This window comes from Artemia sp. Qi Xiang Cuo, chromosome 6, assembly GCF_049724085.1.
Source record: "Artemia sp. Qi Xiang Cuo chromosome 6, ASM4972408v1, whole genome shotgun sequence".
In the NCBI taxonomy this organism is placed as follows: Eukaryota; Metazoa; Arthropoda; class Branchiopoda; order Anostraca; family Artemiidae; genus Artemia; species Artemia sp. Qi Xiang Cuo.
The window spans coordinates 58,232,069-58,245,674 of record NC_142799.1 but is presented as its reverse complement, the minus strand read 5'-3'; the positions used below and the strand labels follow the sequence as shown (position 1 = coordinate 58,245,674).

The following is a 13,606-nucleotide window of genomic DNA, read 5'->3' as shown; positions in this document are numbered from 1 at the left end:
ATAGTCGACAGTGATTGAAAGGCATCTAAGACCCCTTCCACGCCCACCCTTTCCCCAAACAAATCTAATCAAAAGTTTGAGATAGCCATTTTGTTCAACGTAGTTGATTTCCAGATAGAAAATATGTTTTTGAGGAGGACACTCCCCCTACAGCCCTCAGGGCAAAGGTTTTAATTTATACTCTGGGGGCATATAAGGTTTTTATAGAAAGAGTTGTCATAGAAACTTCAAAAAAGGCTCGTTCGATTAGAAATTCAAAGGACTAGTACCCTTTTTAATAGTCGAAAGTGATTGGAGGACAACTAACCCCCCTCTTACGCCCACCTTTTCTCCAAACACATCCAATCAAAATTTTGAGATAGCCATTTTGTACAACGTAGTTGAAAGTTCCGAAAATTAGGTCTTTGAGGAAGACACCCCCCCCCACAGCCCTCAGGCCAAAGGTTGTAAATTATGCCCTAGGGGCATATAAGTTTTTTTATAGAAAGCGCTGTCGTAGAAACTTCAAAAAGGGCTCATTTGATTGGAAGGCAACTACTACTCCTTCGACGCCCACCATTTATCCAAACAGATCCAATCAAAATTTTGAGATAGCCATTTTTTTCAAAGTAGTTGAAAGGTCCAGAAACTATATCTTTGAGGATGACACTCCCCCCACAGCCCTCAGGGTAAGGGTTGTAAATTAACACCCCTCTCACACCCACCAGTTTCCAAAACACACCCAATAAGATTTTGAGATAGCCGATTTGCTTAGAATAGCTAAAAAGTCCAGGAATTACGTTTTTGAAAATGATGAAGAACCCTCCATTCTCACGGCAAAAGTCGTAAGTTATACAGGGGAGGTACATAAGGTTTTTTATATAGAAAGCGTTGCCGTAAAAAATTCAAAAAGGAATCATTCGATAGGAAATTGAAACGGCTAGTGCCCTTTTTAATAGTCGAAAGTGATTGGATGACAAGTAATCCTCCTTTCACGCCCACTATTTCCCCAAACATATCCAATCAACATTTATTAGATAGCCATGTTGTTCAACGTGGATGGAAGGTCCGGAAATTATGTCTTTGAGGATGGCAACCTCAAAAAGGGGTCGTTCGATTGGAGATTGAAAGGGCTAGTGCCCTTTTAAATAGTCGGAAGTGATTGGAAGGCTACTATCCTCGCTCTCACGCCTACCATTTCCCCAAACATATCCAATCAAAATTTTGAGATAGTAATTTTCTTCAACGTAGTTGAAATTTCTCGAAATTAGGTGTTTGAGGATGACACCCCCCCCCTCCCCCCGGCAAGGGTTGTAAGTTATGCCCTGTAGTCACGTAAGGTTTTATTGAAAGCGTTGTCGTAGAAACTTCAAAAGGGCTCATTCGATTAGAAATTGAAAGGGCTAGTGCCTTTTTAATAGTTGAAAGTGATTGGAGATCAACTAACGGCTCTCCAACGGTCACCATTTCCCTAAACACATCCAATCAAAATTTGAGATAGGTATTTTGTTTAACGTAGTTGAAAGTTCTGGAAATTAGGTCTTCGAGGATGACAACTTCCTCACAGCCCTTAGGGTAAGGGTTGTAATTTATGCTCTTGGGACATATAAGGTATTTATGGAAAGCTTTGTCGTAGAAACTCAAAAAGGGCTCATTCGATTGGAAATTGAAAGGGCTAGTGCCCTTTTAAATAGTTGGAAGTGATTGGAGGGCTACTATCCCCCCTCTGATGCCCACCATTTCCCCAACATATCCAATCAAAATTTTGAGATAGTAATTTTCTTCAACGTAGTTGAAAGTTCTCGAAATTAGGTCTTTGAGGATGACACGCCCCCCCCCCCCGGCAAGGGTTGTAAGTTATGCCCTGGGGGCAGGCAAGGTTTTATTGAAAGCGTTGTCGTAGAAACTTCAAAAGGACTCATTCGATTGGAAATTGAAAGGGCTAGTGCCTTTTTAATAGTTCAAAGTGATTGGAGAGCAACTAACGCCTCTCTAACGGCCACCATTTCCCCAAACACATCCAATCAAAATTTTGAGATAGGTATTTTCTTTAACGTAGTTTAAAGTTCTGGAAATTAGGTCTTTGAAGATGACAACCTCCTCACAGCCCTTAGGGCAACGGTTGTAATTTATGTTCTTGGGGCATATAATGTGTTTATAGAAAGCTTTGTCGTAGAAACTCAAAAAGGGGTTATTCGATTGGAGATTGAAAGGGCTAGTGCCCTTTTAAATAGTCGGAAGTGATTGGAAAGCTACTATCCCCCTTCTCACGCCTACCATTTCCCCAAACATATCCGATCAAAATGTTGAGATAGTAATTTTCTTCAACGTCGTTGAAAGTTCTCAAAATTAGGTCTTTGAGGATGACAACCCCCCCCCCCGGGGAAAGGGTTGTAAGTTATGCCCTGTAGTCATGTAAGGTTTTATTGAAAGCGTTGTCGTAGAAACTTCAAAAGGGCTCATTCGATTGGAAATCGAAAGGGCTAGTGCCTTTTTAATAGTTGAAAGTGATTGGAGAGCAACTAACGCCTCTCTAACGGCCACCATTTCCAAATACACATCCAATCAAAATTTGAGTTAGGTATTTTGTTTAACGTAGTTGAAAGTTCTGGAAATTAGGTCTTTGAGGATGACAACCTCCTCACAGCCCTTAGGGCAAGGGCTGTAATTTATACTCTTGGGGCATATAAGGTATTTATAGAAAGCTTTGTCGTAGAAACTCAAAAAGAGCTCATTCAATTGCAAATTGAAAGGGCTAGTGCCCTTTTAAATAGTTGGAAGGGATTGGAGGGCTACTATCCCCCCTCTCATGCCCACCATTTCCCCAAACATATCCAATCAAAACTTTGAGATAGTAATTTCTTCAACGTAGTTGAAAGTTCTCGAAATTAGGTCTTTGAGGATGACACCCCCCCCCCGGCAAGGGTTGTAAGTTATGCCCTGGGGGCAGTTAAGGTTTTATTGAAAGCGCTGTCGTGGAAACTTTAAAAGGGCTCATTCGATTGGAAATTGAAAAGGCTAGTGCCTTTTTAATAGTTGAAAGTGATTGGAGAGCAACTAACGCCTCTCTAACGGCCACCATTTTCCCAAATACATCCAATCAAAATTTTGAGATAGGTACTTTGTTTAAAGTAGTTGAAAGTTCTGGAAATTAGGTCTTTGAGGATGATAACCTCCTCACAGCCCTTAGGACAAGGGTTGTAATTTATGCTCTTGGGGCATATAAGGTTGGGCATATAAGGTGTTTATAGAAAGCTCTGTTTTAGAAATTCAAGACGGGTTTTTTTGAATTGAAATTGAATGTGCTAGGGCCCTTTTTAATTGTCGAGTGACTGCAAGCCTTGAAATTTTATAGTAAAGATTAACGTGGGTACATTATATTATTATTATTATTTTTTTTTTTTAAGATCAGGGCACTTCGTATCAAAGGATTTGTCTTAAGAACATCTAAAAGGGCTCATTCGATTGAAAATAGAAAGGGCTAATGCCCTTTTTAACAGTCAAAAATGATCGGAGGGCAACTAGTCCCCCTCCCACGTTCACCCTCCCATTTGGCCATTATCTTTAAGAACTAATTTCGCCTTAAGATTAAATCAAAATGCACCGTGATAGCGCCAATTCCCAATAAGGCATCTCAGCAGTATCCCAAGAATGACTGAGGGTATTCTGTTCAAACTTTCGGGGCTACTTATGCTCTTAAAATGTAACCAAATCAAAATAGCGTTAGCGTACCCAAGCTATCAAAGAAAGTAAACAGGTTTTTTTTGCGAATGGTATAAAATTTTCTATTTCAGGTGATCTAGAGGAGGTATGAAACTAAATTTATGGTATAGTAACAGTTTAACGGAGTCGGTCTGAGAGTGTTGATAGTACTTTTAAAGACGAAGGCCTACTCAGCTACCTTACTTACCTTTCGTCCGTTTCGTCTAGAATTGTGATCGTCGGCGACTTTAATGCTCCTGGTATTGATTGGTTATCACAGAGTACAACGTAATCTGATTTGAGTTTCGGGCATAAACTAGTTCAGACACTCGGTGATTTTGTCTTAAGAACTATTATTTGTGTCCAGATTTTTAAAAGGGTGTATGTTGTTAAAAATTGCTGAAAATTTTTCTCCAGCATACAAATAGAAGGCCAACTATAAAGTCTTAAAAGAAACGAATATAGTCAAAGAATTATTTTATTTTTCCCTGAAAAGACTATGTCAATATAAAACGAACAGAAATTAATTAAAAAAACTTTTTCCACAAAAATAAAATCAAATAATCTACCAAGCGTGAAACTACCACAAACCACCATCGATAAATAAATGAAACCCAAAACGAACAGAAATTACAATAAATAACCGGGTCAAAGTCAAAACGAGCAGAAATTAACATCAGTAGGGCTTAAAACCCCTATGCCTTCCCCAGTCCAGAACATAATTTGCACTTTACTGAAAAAACTACAAATGAATGTGCATTGTCAGTTTAATATACATATACTGTGTTTAGTTATCAAAATGTTAATATGATTTGATTTATTATAGTTATAAAAGCAAAAACATTTATATTTTTTCAGTGAAGTGCAAATTATGTTCCGGCCCTGAGAAGGCACAGGGAATTTGAGCCCAACTTATGTTAATTTCTGCTCGTTTTGAGTTTGACTCGGTTATTTATTGTAATTTCTGTTCGTTTTGGGTTTCATTTATTTATCGATGGTGGTTTGTGGTAGTTTCACGCTTGGTAGATTATTTGATTTTATTTTTGCTCATTTTTGGTTTAATGGAGTCCTTTACTTTTCTTTGAAAAACTTATTTTGTGGAAAAAGTTTCTTAAATTAATCTCTAGTAAAATGAAATGCGTTATTTAAAATTAAAATACAACTGAGAATTTAAATGTTGTATTATCATACACATAGTCGATATTCATATATGACATTGCAAAAATAATATGAGAGCAGAACAATGTGTTTAGAGCTATCCATAGTAATTTCTTTTGGGGATGTCCTGTCGGACATCCCCAATTCGGAGATAGTAGATGACCTGCCTGAAACTCATGAAAATAACTTACGGATTAAGATAAAAAGTATGACAATGTAATCCTGTTGACAGTGGCGTCAATTCATGAATATGTAGATGAGATTGGCAAAATTTGTTTCCCAATATCTACGGGTTGGGGTGGGGGGTAAATTTGTCTTTCTTGAATTTTGTCAATGACAATACCAAAAAAGCTGTACCTCTAAAAGGTTATTTTTCGAAGTCTGAGAGAGAGGGGTAAAAATTTGGGGGCGCACTTCCAACTGCCCACTCCAGTTGACGTTACTGATTGTCGAAAGTACTTCACTAAAGGGACTGTAAAAATCCCTCTGCAGTCCCTTAATTCCAACAACAAGGAAACGAGAGTAAGAAATCGTGCTGAAAATGTTAAGAAGTCTTCTAAGATTTGCGTCGGGAATAGCGGTCTTTTCTACTGTTCCGCAATGTATATCAAATAAAACGTAAATATTAAACAGCGTTTCTGAATAATGTAGCTGGAATGCTCGATTACAGTATATAGCACATAAATCAAGTCAGGTTGGAGCAAGAGATGCTGACACCTTTTGTTCCAATTAATTAAAAAAACAAACTTTCCGAAAAAGAAGTTTTCTAAAGAGGAGTGAAGATCCATCCTAAACTTAAGATCACCCGGTAATGAATGCTGATAAAATACAAACTCAGATTAATTTGAAATTACTGCTAAAGAATTTCTGGAATCCCACGCTAACTGAGATCGAAATAACAATCATAGCAAAAAAAATGCAACAGTTACTATTATAAATGAATAAATAAATCTCAAAACGATTAAGGCTTAAGTTGAATATGCGAATCAAGCTTAAAACAAACAAAAATATTTTGCTATTGAGTCATAAATGAAACCCAAAACGAACAAAAATTAAATAAATAATCATAGCAAACTAACAAACAATAGTTACTAGTATAAATGAGTAAATAAATCTGAAAACGAGTGAAACTTAAATTATGCAAATCCAGCTTGAAACAAACGAAAATCTCTACAAAGAAGAGTTTGGGTTTTTCCTTCTTCTTTCACTGTAAAAGTCTTAAACCTACTGCGTAATTGGCGCTTTACAGAAAACTATGTGTCTTGAACAGTATGTTTGATATATAATGCTATCAATCGTTGAAAGATCATCAGTTCAAGGTTTTATTTCACCGTAATTTTATTTTCATTTTCAGTGCTGCAATAACTGGAAAAGAAAATATTTGTAATATAATCCATTTTCAGTGAAGCTCCAATGACGTATTAGGCTTTAGACTTTTACAGTTAGAGAAGGGGGTAGTATCCAAACTCTTGTTTGCAGTGAAGCTATTTTTGTCTTGAACACTCTTGGAAAGAAATAATAAGATTAAACTAAATATTTGATATGCAATGATATTAAATGCTGAAAGCTTACCATCTCAAGATTTTGCTTCACCCAGGGTCGGATTTAAAGCTTTGACACCTCTAGGCTCAAGTGTTTTTGCCGCTTCGTTTTTGCAAGATTTTTGGGGAAATCCCCAAAACTACGGAAATAGTGAAAGCCGCGGAGCCTAGTGGGCCAACTGGTAAATCCTGGTCTGGTTTCACTGCAATTTTAATTTTATTTTCAATGTTGTAATAAGAACAAAAGAAAATATTTGTAATATAATTCCTTTTATTAAAGCGCCAAATACTCAGTAGGCCTTATGCTTTAATCGTTAGGGAAACGGGCAGTAATCATACTCTTGTTTATAGTGAAGACACTACTCGGTAGAAGTACATAACCCCAAGTCCCTGAAAACAACCTCAGTCTAACAACCAATCCTTAATCCAGTTCTCACTTGTGTTTGAATTCTGTTCTACCAATTATAATATAAAAAAAAGGTAAACTAATTTTGCAGAACTTTGTAGCCACTTGAGTAAGAGAATGATAATTCTAAGCAAGAGAATCAGTTATTTAAGTAAGAGAATGATGCTTTTACCGTCAGGGAAACGGGCAGTAGTCATACTCTTGTTTGTAGTGAAGACGCCATTCATTAGAAGTACATAACCCCTACTCCCTGAAGACGACTGCGGTCTAACAACCAATCCTTAAGCTAATTCTCACTTGTCTTTTAATTCTGTTCTACCAATTATAATATAAAAGAGGTAAGCTAATTTTGCAGAACTTTGTAACTACTTGATTAGGAGAATGATAATTCCAAGTAAGAGAACTGATTATTTTAGTAAGAGAATGATGCTTTTACCGTTAGAGAAACGGGCAGTAGCCATACTCTTGTTTGTAGTGAAGACACTATTCATTAGAAGTACGAGTACATAGCCCCTACTCCCTGAAGACGACCGCGGTCTAAAAACAAATCCTTAATCCAATTCTCACTTGTGTTTGAATTCTGTTCTCCCATTTATTATAATAAAAAAGAAGGTAAACTAATTTTGCAGAGCTTTCTAGCCACTTAAGTAAGAGAATGGTAATTCTAAGAAAGAGATTTAGTTATTTAAGTAAGCTAATGATGCTCTTACAGTTAGGGAAACGGGCAGTAGCCATAATCTTGTTTGTAGTGAAGACACCATTCATTTGAAGTACATAGCCCATACTCCCTGATGACGACCTCGGTCTAACAACCAATCCTTAATCCAGTTCTCACTTGTGTTTGAATTCTGTTCTACCAATTATAATATAGAAAAGGTAAACTAATTTTGCAGAACTTTTTAGCCCCTTGAGTAAGAGAATGATAATTCTAAGCAAGAGAGTTGGTTATTTAAGTAAGAGAAAGATACTGATACCGTTACGAAAACGGGCAGTAGCCATACTCTTGTTTGTAGTGAAGACGCTATTCATTAAAAGCACATAACACCTACTCCCTGAAGACGACCGCGGTCTAACAACCAATCCTTAATCCAGTTCTCACTTGTGTTTGAATTCGGTTCTACCATTTATAATATAAAAAAGGTAAACTAATTTTGCAGAAGTTTGTAGCGACTTGAGTAAGAGAACGATAATTCTAAGCAAGACAATTGGTTATTTAAGTAAGAGAATGATACCTTTACCGTTAGGAAAACGGGCAGTAGCCATACTCTTGTTTGTAGTGAAGACGCCATTCATTAGAAGCACATAACCCCTACTCCCTGAAGACGACCGCGGTCTAACAACCAATCCTTAATCAAATTCTCACTTATGTTTTAATTCGGTTCTCCCATTTATTATAATATAAAAAAGGTAAACTAATTTTGCAGAGCTTCGTAGCCACTTAAGTAAGAAAATGATAATTCTAAGCAAGAGAACTGATTATTTTAGTAAGAGAATGATGCTTTTACAGTTAGGGAAACAGAAACAGGCAGTAGCCATACTCTTGTTTGTAGTGAATATGCCATTCATTAGAAGCACATAATCCCTACTCCCTGAAATTGATCGCGGTCCAGCAACCACTCTTACTTTTAATTTACCCTTATCTTTTAATTCTGTTCTCCGAATTATAATAAAAAAAAGACAAATCAATTTTGCAGAGCTGACTAACCATTTAAGTAAGAAAGTGATAAATCAAAGTAACAAATCTGACTATTTAAGCTAAATACTTTCGTTTTCGCTCTTTCGGAAACGGGAAGTGAGAATAATCTTGTTTGTAGCGAAGACACTATTCAGTAGAAACACATAACCCCTACTCCCTGAAGATGACCACTTTCTAACAACCAATCCTTAATCCAGTTCTCATTTGTGTTTGAATTCTGTGCTCCCAATTATAATAATGAAAAAGGTAAAGTGATTTTGTAGAACTTTGTAGCCACTCGAGTAAGAGAGTGATCATTCTAAGTATGAGAACTGACTATTTAAGTAAGAGAATAATGTTATTGCCGTTAGGGAAACAGGCAGTAGCCACACTTTTGTTTGTAGTGAAGACACCATTCATGAGAAGTACATCCCCCCTACTCCCTGAAGTTGACCGCGGTCTAAACACCACTCCTAAATCCTATTCTCACTTGTGTTTTAATTCTGTTATACCATTTATAATAAATAAATGTAAACTAAATTTGAAGAAGTTAGTTGCCACTTGAGTAAGAAAATGACACTTCTAAGTATGAGAATTGGCTATCAAAGTAAGATGATGATGTTCGTACTGTCTCGGAAAAGGGCAGTGGTCACATTCTAGATTGTAGCGTAAACACTCTTTGGGTGAAGTACACAATTCATACTCCCTGAAATTGACAGCGATCCAAAAACAAATCCTTAATCATATACACCCTCATCTTTGAGTTATGTTCTACCAATTTTAATAATACAAAAAGGTAAACTAATTTTGCAGAACTCAGTAGCCACTTAAGAAGGAGAATAATAATTATAAGCAAGAGATTTGGTTATTTAAGTAAGAGAATGATACTTTTACCGTTAGGGAAATGGGCAGTAGCCATACTCTTGTTTGTAGTGAAGACACCATTCGTTAGAAGCATATAACTGCTACTCCCTGAAGACGACCGCGGTCTAACAACCAATCCTTAATCTAATTCTCGCTTGTGTTTTAATTCGGTTCTACCAATTATAATATAAAAAAGGTAAACTAATTTTTCAGAACTTTATTGTTGCTCAAGTAAGGGATTAATAATTCTATGTATGATAATTGGTTATTTCAGTAAGAGTATAATATTCTCACAGATTAAGAAACGGGCAGTAGCCATACTCTAGATTGCAGTGAAGACGTCATTCACTAGGAGCACATAACCCCGACTCCCTGAAGAGAACAGCGATCAAACAACCAATCCTTAATCCAGGTCTCATTTGTGTTTGAATTCTGTGCTCCCAATTATAATAATAAAAAAGGTAAAGTGATTTTGTAGAACTTTTTAGCCACTTGAGTAAGAGAATGATAATTCTAAGCAAGAGAGTTGGTTATTTAAGTAAGAGAACGATACTTTTGCCGTTAGGAAAACGGGCAGTAGCCATACTCTTGTTTGTAGTGAAGACGCTATTCATTAGAAGCACATAACCCCTACTCCCTGAAGATGACCGCGGTCTAACAACCAATCCTTAATCCAGTTCTCACTTGTGTTTGAATTCGGTTATACCAATTATAATATAAAAAAGGTAAACTAATTTTGCAGAACTTTGTAGCCACTTGAGTAAGAAAATGATAATTCTAAGAAAGAGAATTGGTTATTTAAGTTAGATAATGATACTCTTACCGTTAGGGAAACGGGCAGTAGCCATAATCTTGTTTGTAGTGAAGACACTATTCATTTGAAGTACATAGCCCATACTCCCTGATGACGACCTCGGTCTAACAACCAATCCTTAATCCAGTTCTCACTTGTGTTTGAATTTTGTTCTACCAATTATAATATAAAAAAAGGTAAACTAATTTGACAGAACTTTGTAGCCACTTGAGTAAGAGAAAGATAATTCTAAGCAAGAGAATTGGTTATTTAAGTAAGAGAACGATACTTTTACCGTTAGGAAAACGGGCAGTAGTCATACTCTTGTTTGTAGTGAAGACGCCATTTATTAGAAGCACATAACCCCTACTCCCTGAAGATGACCGCGGTCTAACAACCAATCCTTAATCCAGTTCTCAATTGTGTTTGAATTCTGTTCTACCAATTATAATATAGACAAGGTAAACTAATTTTGCAGAACTTTGTAGCCACTTGAGTAAGAGAATGATAATTCTAAGCAGGAGAATTGGTTATTTAAGTAAGAGAACGATATTTTTACCGTTAGGAAAACAGGCAGTAGTCATACTCTTGTTTGTAGTGAAGACGCTATTCATTAAAAGCACATCACCCCTACTCCCTGAAGACGACCGCGGTCTAACAACCAATCCTTAATCCAGTTCTCACTTGTGTTTGAATTCTGTTCTACCAATTATAATATACAAAAGGGTAAACTAATTTTGCAGAACTTTGTAGCCACTTAAGTAAGAGAATTATAATTTTAAGAAAGAGATTTAGTTATTTAAGTAAGAGAATGATACTTTTACCGTTAGGGAAATGGGCAGTAGCCATACTCTTGTTTGTAGTGAAGACACCATTCATTAGAAGCACATAACCCCTACTCCCTGAAGACGACCCCGGTCTAACAACCAATTCTTAATCCAGTTCTCACTTGTGTTTGAATTCGGTTCTACCAATTATAATATAAAAAAGGTAAACTAATTTTGAAGAACTTTGTAGCCACTTGAGTAAGAGAACGATAATTCTAAGCAAGAGAATTGGTTATTTAAGTAAGAGAATGATACTTTTACCGTTAGGAAAACGGGCAGTAGCCATACTCTTGTTTGTAGTGAAGACGCCATTCATTAGAAGTACATAACCCCTACTCCCTGAAGACGACCGCGGTCTAATAACCAATCCTTAATCCAGTTCTCACTTGTGTTTGAATTTTGTTCTACCAATGATAATAATAAAAAAAGGTAAACTAATTTTACTGAACTTTGTAGCCACGTAAGTAAGAGAATGATAATTCTAAGCAAGAGAATTGTTGATTTAAGTAAGAGAATGATACTTTTACCGTTAGGAAAACGGGCAGTAGCCATACTCTTGTTTGTAGTGAAGACACCATTCATTAGAAGTACTTAACCCCTACTCCCTGAAGACGGCCGCGGTCTAATAACCAATCCTTAATCCAGTTCTCACTTGTCTTTGGATTTTAGTAAGAGAATGATAATTCTAAGAGATTGATTGTTCAAGTGATAGAATGACACTTTTACCGTTTGGAAAATGGGCAGTAGGCGCACTCATATTTGTAGTAAAGATCTCATTCGTTAGAAGTACAAAACCTCAATTTCTTCGGAAAGAATTGGGGAATAATTTTCGGAAAGTTTTTTTTCAATTAAATTTTTTTCGTTTTTTGACTGCACAAAATTTCAAGTTTTTAAAAAACTCCTTATTTCAAAATAAGATTTTTTTTTCAACAACAAACTTTCATCAAAGTATCAAAACTAGTATTAAAGTATCAAAGTAAAGAAAAGATCAAAGTTAACAAGGTATCAAAGAAAACAGTGTATACAAACTAACAATAATTAAGTTCCGTAACTCAGAGCCATTTCTACGGGGCTGGGGGGGTCAGCCCCGGAAGCATAGTTATTTGACCTTTAAACTATTTTGAACAAAGTGCCTATCTCCAAATTTAGACCGGATGCCCTTTGGGAAAATGGAGCATGGACTAGATGGTCATTGATCACTTTTGACTCTTAAAAAGAGCTAGAAGTTTCAATTTCCGATCGAATGAGCCCCCTCCAAAGTCAATACGACCACCCCTTCCACAGAACTTCATATTCTGATAATGGGCAACTTACTCAAGTTACAATCCTTGCCCCGAAGCTAGAGAAGATTTCTTAGCCCCTAAGTTATAGTAATTTAAATTTTGGACTATTTTGAACAAAATGGCTATTTCAAAATTCTGATAAGATACATTTGAAGAAAAAAGGGTGTTTGTGTCAGGGGGGGGGGGTAGATACCCTCTGTAAACTTTTGACTCATGGATTGGTATCTAGAACATTCGATTTCCTATTACATACGCCACCTACAAAATTTATACGACCACCCCTTACATAAAAACCTTATATACCTCAGGGGCATAACTTAAAACACTTGCCCCCGGGCTCTAGGTGGTTGTTTTGACCCCGAAGTTTTTGTTATCTGATGTTTGAACTATTTAAAAAAAAATGGTTATCCCAAAATTTGTATCGGATGAATTTTGTGAAAAAGGGCTAGGGGGGGGGGGGTAGTTGCGCTCAGATCTCTTTTGACCCTTGAAACATGAACTAGAACTTTCAATTTCTAATCAAATGAGCCACCTTTGAAGTTTATACGACCACCTCTTACATAAAAACCTTATACGCCTCAGGGGCATAGCTTAAAATACTTGCCCCCGGTCTGTGGGGGGTTGTGTGGACTCCGGAGTTTTTTTTCTTATCTGATGTTCGAACTATTAAAAAAAAATGGCTATCTCAAAACTAGTATCTGATGGGTTTGGGGAAAAAGGACTAGGGGGGGGGGGAGCTAGTTGCCCTGGGATCGATTTTGACTCTTAAAAACTGAACTAGATCTTTCAATTTCAAATCAGATTAGCCCTCTCCGAAGTTTATACAATTATACCTATCATAAGAACCAGCTATGCCCCCAGAGCATAACTTACCACGCCTGCTCCCGGGCCCTTGGGGCTGCGTCAACACCGGAGTTTTTCTTATCTGACCTTTGAACTATTTTAACAAAATCGATATCTCAAAATTTTTATAGGATGGGTTTGGGGAAAAAAGGGCGTGGGGGGACAAGTTTCCTTTGAATCTCTTGTGACTCCTAAAAAATGAACTAGAACTTTCAGTTTCCAAACAAATGAGCCTTCTATGAAGTTTACACGAGCATCCCTTCCATAAGAACCATATACCCCCAGGACATAACTTACAACGCCTGCCCTCGGGCCCTGGGGATTTGTGCTGACACAGGAAATTCAGTTATGTGACCCATGAACTATTTTTAACAAAATGGCTATATCAAAACTTTTATCTGATACATTTGGGAGGAAAAGGGCGCGAGGGAGGGGAGGCTAGCTGCCCTCCGAATACTTTTGACTCTTAAAAAGTGAAGTGCAACTTTCCATTTCCAATCACATGAGCCCTCTCTGAAGTTTATACGTGCATCCC

The 13,606-nt window shown here is 36.9% G+C and overlaps 1 protein-coding gene across 2 annotated transcripts in view; it reads right to left on the bottom strand.

The window, feature by feature from the left end:
• Positions 1 to 13,606, bottom strand: part of LOC148951445 (putative sodium-dependent multivitamin transporter) — a 63,032-nt gene that overhangs the window by 2,957 nt on the left and 46,469 nt on the right. The gene's annotated exons all lie outside the window — the stretch shown is intronic.